The 6,790-nt window shown below is 55.1% G+C and overlaps 1 pseudogene; it reads right to left on the reverse strand.

Annotated features, from left to right (window-relative positions):
* LOC102488788 (DTW domain-containing protein 2-like) overlaps positions 1 to 3,155 on the reverse strand; it is a 10,068-nt pseudogene extending 6,913 nt beyond the window's left edge.
* Between the last annotated feature and the right edge of the window lie 3,635 nt (positions 3,156 to 6,790).

Below are 6,790 nucleotides of genomic sequence, written 5' to 3' on the forward strand. Positions count from 1 at the left end.
GAGCCGATGAGAAAGCAAGCCGCCAGGTCCCGGGCGTGGACCGTGTTCTCCCAAGCGGGAGTCCGGTGTCCTTCACCACCACGCCCACCACCTGCGTTCCCCCTCCCCCGCTGGCCCCTGGCGTCCCTCGTGGATGGGGAAGGCCCCAAGGCATCAGGGGCTGTCCTTTTGAGAATCCGCTGTCCTGGGCCAGGTTCATGCACAAGGTCTATCTCAGACCTCCAGCTTGGAGATCATGTGCTCAGCATCCCCCCCCCCCCAGAGGAATGGGGGAGGAGGAGGAGGAGGGGGAGGAGGAGGGGGGGGAGGGGGAGGAGGTGGAGGCTGGGGAGGAGGAGATGAGCAGGAGCAGAGGGAGGAGGAGCTGGAGGACAACTGTGTCTGTTTAGTGCACAGATCCCACGGCAGAAACTGCGGGAAACAGGCGAGGTAAAACGCTTGCAGGGCGTACACTGTGGAATACGTTTGGGTCCACTTTCGGTCAGTTGTAGGCGGCCAGCTGCCGGGCTGGCCCACTCGGCCCGCTCACTCCCGTTCCCGCTGCAGCTGCTGCCGTCGTCCGTCCGTGGGGTGTCAGGCCAGAAGCGTGCCCCTCTCGGTGCCCTTCCGGCGGTCCCCATCAGCGAACGGGATCCTATGCTCGGCTGCGTTTTTTTCACTATTGCTCTTCCATAGGGTGTCCCGGAGCTCCCTCCTGTGGCCACGGTGGTGTATTGCAGGTAACAAAGCAAGAGAGCGAGATCAAGCCGATGAGAAAGCAAGCCGCTGTGTCCTGGGCGTGGACCTTGTTCTCCCAAGTGGGAGTCCAGTGTCCTTCACTACCACGCCCACCACCTGCGTGGGGGCCCCCCCACCTGCCGGCCCCTGGAGTCCCTTGTGGGCGGGGAAGGCCCCAAGGCCTCAGGGGCTGTCCTTTTGAGAATTCGCGGCCCCTGGCCAGCTTCAGGCACGCGATCTGTCTCAGACCTCCAGCTTGGAGATCGTGTGCTTGGCATCCCCCAGAGAGAGGAAGGGAGGAGGAGGAGGAGAAGGAGGAGGAGGAAGAGTGGCCGTGACAAAGCCATTTCTCCCGGGGTAAGGGAATGGTTTTTCGTTCCAGCCCAGCCCTCCCCGCGACTGTGTCTGTTTAGTGCACAGATCCCACGGCAGAAACGGCGTGGGAAACAGGCGAGGTAAAACGCGTGCAGGGCGTACACCATGGAATACGTCTGGGGCCGCTTTCAGTCGGTCGGACGCGGCCGGCCGCCCGGCCAGCCCGCTCGCTCCCCCTCCCAGCTGCTGCTGTCGTCAGTCCGTGGGGTGTCTGGCCAGGAGCGTGCCCCTCTTGGTGCCCTTCCATCGGTCCCCATCACCGAATGGGATCCTATGCTCCACTGCGTTTTTTTCACTATTGCTCTTCTATAAGGTGTCCCGGAGCTCCCTCCTGTGGTCACAGTGGTGTATTGCAGGGAACCTTTTTTGGGGGATGCGGTTGGCTTGCGTGTGTGCATGCGCTTGCGGGTGTGCCCGTGTGTGTGTGTGTGTGTGTGTGCGTGTGTGTGTGTGTGACAGAGAGAGAGAGAGAGACGCGGGCAAGCCCGTTCAGATTCTCCTTTTCTCGGTTTTATCCTTAGGCGCGTTGGTGATAGGATTTCCTAGTTTAGTCCACACATGAGGCACAGATCTTTTCCTAATCATTCACTCTGTGACCGGCTCTGTCGGCACTGTAAGTCCCGTACCGTTTTGGCTACTCGCTCATCCATTAAGGGTGCTCGTCCCCACTGGGGAGAAAGGGCGAGGGGAGAGTCAGAAGGCACACACCGTCACCCACCCACCCACCGGGTGGACGGACATGCTGCCCACAGGTTTTCTTTATTCTCCTCTTGAGATCCGGGGCTCCCGGGCCAAGGCACCGGTGTGATTTTCAATGTACCAGTTTTGGGACGCTGATGTCAGCCACGTGCAAATCCAGTACCTTCCCTTTTCCATGCCACCTTCTTCCCACATAAGGAACGTCCCAGAAACAAGAGCCTCCACGCTGTGGCTGCACCTGACCTATCATTTGGAAAAGCGTGTGGACCAGGAGGGACTCATGCGACGGGTCCCCGGGAGTCTTGTTTAATCGGAACGTTAAATAAAGTGTTCCCACATCGCCCAGGTACCCGGAAATCAGGCTACATCAAGAACACGGAACGAAGCAAGAGAGAGGTGGGCGCCCTGCCGAAAAGCACTCTCAGAGTCTAGGCGGATCCCGGCTCCTGGCCACTGGGCTGGCAGCACCGTGGACAGCGCCCATGCCCAGCTGGTATGAGAGCCCTTGGGATGCAGATCTGGGCCTCCCCCCATGGAGCCAGCATCACAGGGTGCTGCAGTACTGCCACTCCGCTGGGGCTCACACTTCATCCCACTGAAGGGCCGGCCTGGAGCCTGTGGACGCAGGTGAGATGCCAGGGCCGGGTGGTACCTCCTCTTCCTGTGCCTTCCCTGGCATCTTGCTCACTGACGTGAAAAGGGAGACCTTTGCCATTCCAAGCTGCCAATGGCTGGGAGGGGCGGGGAAGGAGTGAGCGGGGACCCGGTCAGCCTGGGCTTCTGAGCTGTGGGAGCCGTAGGGGAGGCTCAGCGATGGCTCCAGGGAGGCTGACTCCCGACCCCCGTCCTCATCCACCCACCGGCTTGGGAGGCTGAGAGCTGTGGCCAGAGCTCCGGTCGGTGGCCGCGGCCTGGGAAGAGCCCTGCTTCGCCCTCATCCTCTGGCAGGGCAGGCTCAGAGAGGCAGCTGTGGCCTAGCAGAGCATTGGGTAGACCAGAATGTGCCTGTTTCCTTCCCTGGGCTGCCCTGACAGCACCACGGATCTGATGGCTCAGGATGACAGGGACTCGTTGTCTCCTCTCTGGAGTCCAGAGGTCTGGGATCAAGTGGCAGCAGAGCCCCGCTCCCGCTGACACGCTCGGGAGGGTTCGTTCTGGGCCTCACTCCAGCCCACAGGTTTTCTGGAGGCTTCTTGTGCATGACGGCAAAGCCCCAACATTTAGGGGGCACTTTTTCTCACATGTGTGTTTCTGTGCTCAGCTCTCCCTTTTGGGAAAGGACCCCGTCCGTGGAGTGAGACTGGCCCTAATGAGCTCACCTGGACCTGGTGACGTGTGAAGACCCCGTTTCCATTGAAGGTCATGGTCGAGGTACTGGGGGTCCTGGGGTCAGGGTTCTGACATAAAGATCTGGGGGACATGGTTCAACCTAGGACAGCACCCCTCCTCCCATCTCCCCTTCCCACTGGCCTCGCCTTTGCCCAGATGCCACCTCCCCTGGCCCGCCTCTGCCTGTGACCTCCCCCTCCTGCCTGCCCTACCTTTGACCTATCCCAACTCCCTGTTGGCCTGGGCTCTATGTCCCTCCCAATACTCCACTCCCCTTCTGGGTACTCCAGGCCTATGGCAGCGGACGGATCCCTGGGCTTGGTGTTGGACTGGGACCCCCTCCCCCCAGTGAGTGCCCAGATGACCATTCAGAGACTGGGTCGCTGACGTTTAGAAGAGGGTATCAAATGGGCTGAGGTGCCTGGGGGCTGATCTACGTGGAAAGGTACCTGGTTCCTATCTAGAGACCGGCCAGAGTATGGTAGGCACGTGTGTGCCCATGACCCGGGGCTGACTGGCTGAGACTGGAGGTGAGCGTGGCATGGAGGTCTCCATTTGGGCTGCCTGTCTCTCTCTGTGTCTCTCTGTGTGTCTCTGTCACTCATGGGAAAATCAAGTCCACTTCAAAGAGGCGGGCCCTGAGTCACAGGGGCGTCTCTCCCGGGAGCTCTCTGTTCCTTGTGTCCCAAGTAGAAAGAAGTTCTGGCAGCACCAGCACTCCAAAGGCAAATGGCCCCGAGCTCATATAGGCGGCCCTCCTAGGCTTAGGAGGAGCCTCAGAGACACCAGTTCTTGGAGGTGGGGGCGAGGCAAGGGGGCGGGGTGAATCTTGAGCATCTGGAGGGAAGGGAATGGGCCAGAGTACAGTGTTCCCCAGTGTGGTGGTTCGGACCCTCTTCTGTGCTTTCTTGCATAACTTTTTCGATGTCCCATTTGAAAATTGAAGTCTATGATCCATTAGTACGTCGGCGTTTTTGGTACACTCCAGAGTTTGCCTCGACCTTCCCTTTTGACATTCGGCCTTCTGTGCCTCTGCTGCCATTTGTGGAACAGGCCTGTCGGCTCCATTAATTCCCTAGGTCCCGTTGACAGAACCGATGGACTGTAGGCACCTGTGTTTCTTTGGGGGCTCTAGTCTAATTGATTCATCTATTTCGTCACCAATCTCATGCTTTCCTTATTACTGTAGTTAGCTTTATGTTAAGTGTTTAGATCCAGATGTGCAAATTCCATAACTGTGTTCTTTAGCCTAATGGAATCTATGCTAGGTTTAAAAACAATGTGCCGATCCCTTTGCGGGAACTTGATTGGGATTCTGCCTAGTCTGTGGTTCACGTTAGGAAGGTCGTCTTTTAGTGATGAGTGTACTAGTGTGGAACGAGGAATTTACCTGGATGGATTCATGTTTCTCTCCACTGGTCCAAGGATTGGTGACTGTGTTCTTGCGTAAGTTTTGTTAAACGTGTGTATACAGCCTTCAGTATTGGGGGTGGTATCGGCCAAGGATTTTTGTTTCATGTGAAATACCAAGTGTTCCTTTCAGGCTGATGTCTAGGAGCTTGGCTGCTTCCCGTCTCTGGGACGTCTGTACTACCTTGCTTCTTGTGATCGCCATCCAGCTCATCAAAGCAGAGGATGATGGGCTTTCTTTTTATTTGCCTCTCCAAGACGATAGCTTGAAGCCATCAGAACTGTGGCCAGCCAGCGGCATGGTGGTTAAAACATCTGGATCTCACATGGCGGACTGTGCTGCTGGAGTTTCAGAAACAGCATCTTGAAACCCATGCCAGGCCTGCATGCCTCTATGCCCAGAATCCTGAGAGGGGAGGTGGAGGAGAGAGGCTTTCCCTGTGCTTATTCCCCCTAGGGGTTGATTTGTCCTCGTCCGTTTTTCTCTCTGTCTCTGGCCATTCTCCCAGGGAGTGAGTTCTCACTTTCCCTCTTTGATTCTTTCTCATGCGCTCTAGAGAAAGATGAAGAACCAGAGCAGAAGTTTTAGATATTTTCCCTGGACTAGGTATCAGGTGGGTTGCAGGTGGAGTCAGGGCTGGGGTGGGCGGTAGTGGGCGGGTTTCCCGCCAGAGCCCGCCCACCAGGGTCTGGGTCAGGTCTGTGCCTTGCACCTGGGGCCCTCCTCCAGCTGCAGCCCGACTTGGGGAGGGATACCATCTCTGTGTGGGCTTGGCCCAAGTGAGTGCAGCGCACCCCCCCCCCCCCACGGGGGAGGGGGCCCTTGGATTGCGGGGGCCAGCAGGAGCTAGGCATTTCCACAGAAGGGGCGTCCCTGGGAGAAGGGGGATGTCTTGTGTTTCTGCAGACCTGGAGTGTCCTGGGGATGGTCGTACTGGGGCAGAAAGGGAGACGACCCTGGGCCGCTCCCTGCAGGCCTGTGTTTTCCCCGTTTTTCTGTGTTAAAGGGTTGAGGCTTTTGAAACTGGAAAACTAGGTGGAGCCAAACCCGGACACCGCGGGTGCGTGCCTGTATTATTCTGTCCAGACCAGACTGCTTTCCGCATGTACCAATGACCCTAAGGGAAGTGCGGGTCCTCTGCTCTGTTGAGAATGGAGCAGATGCAGAGTGTCTCCAAGGTTGGGACCCAGATCTGTGTGCTCTGACACAGACTTAGAGGGGACTCAGTAAGACCAGTACCATTTTAAATAACATCCTGATTTGTTAAAGGTCACCCAACAGCTTGGAACCTGTGACGCTGGGTCTTTTGCTTTGGGGAAGCTCAAGCTTTCCCATTGTTTGCTGATCTGTTTGCTAGTTGGTTGCAATAGCTTTATCTTATTTAACTTAACTCTTCCTCTAATTTTCCACAGAATCTTTCATTCTATTTACTTCTATTTTTCATCATCAATATTTTAATCATGTATTTTAGTTTATCTTGTTTTTGATTGAGAAAATGGTCACATTTGACAATTCTCATGATCCAGTAACCATCTTAAATATGTTAAAATTAATTTCTGCTGAATAAGACCTCTTTAGGAGGAGTCTTCTGTCAAAGGTATTACTCTTTTTAGTATGTCAGTTACTTTAATTGTCCTACTTAAAACAATAGATTTCAAGTCACAGTGGTAAGTAAAGCTGCAGAACACACAGTACTAGAAAGTTCCAAAACACTTAAAGTACATTCACTTACAGTTTGCTGTTTCAGAGACCTATCAAGACAAAGTGAAACACTGCCAGGGTAGAATTCTTTTACATAGTTGTCAGACCCTTCTCAAGCTGCTTCCTGTCAGGCTGAGCCCTCTACCCACTTGGCTTTACTCCCCAAAACGAGGTTCTGGAACACGCCGAGTAACGAATTTTTATCTCTATCTCTAGGTTCTGTTGTATGGTCTTTATCTTGCCTGAATTGTCCATCCTGTCCAAATCATCTTTCTATTTGTTGTTTTCTGCGGGTGTTTCTAAAAGCTTACTTTCTAAAGCTGTTTTAATGGAAATCTCTCTTTTTTTTTTTTTTTGGAGAGGTGTTTGCTATAGTGCGCATGCGCTCGCCATACAGAGAGAGAAAGAGAGACAGAGAGACAGAAAGGAAGAAATCACCTCCCAGGGAGGATGGCCACACTGCAATCCCTTCTCCTCCATTCTCCTCTCAGGATCTTGGGCACGCATGCACATGCGCTGGGCATGAGTTAAGCCACCAGGTCTGGGACTCGAACCATG

The sequence above is a fragment of the Tupaia chinensis genome, unplaced genomic scaffold (assembly GCF_000334495.1).
Source record: "Tupaia chinensis unplaced genomic scaffold, TupChi_1.0 Scaffold143591_1, whole genome shotgun sequence".
Classification (NCBI taxonomy): domain Eukaryota; kingdom Metazoa; phylum Chordata; class Mammalia; order Scandentia; family Tupaiidae; genus Tupaia; species Tupaia belangeri.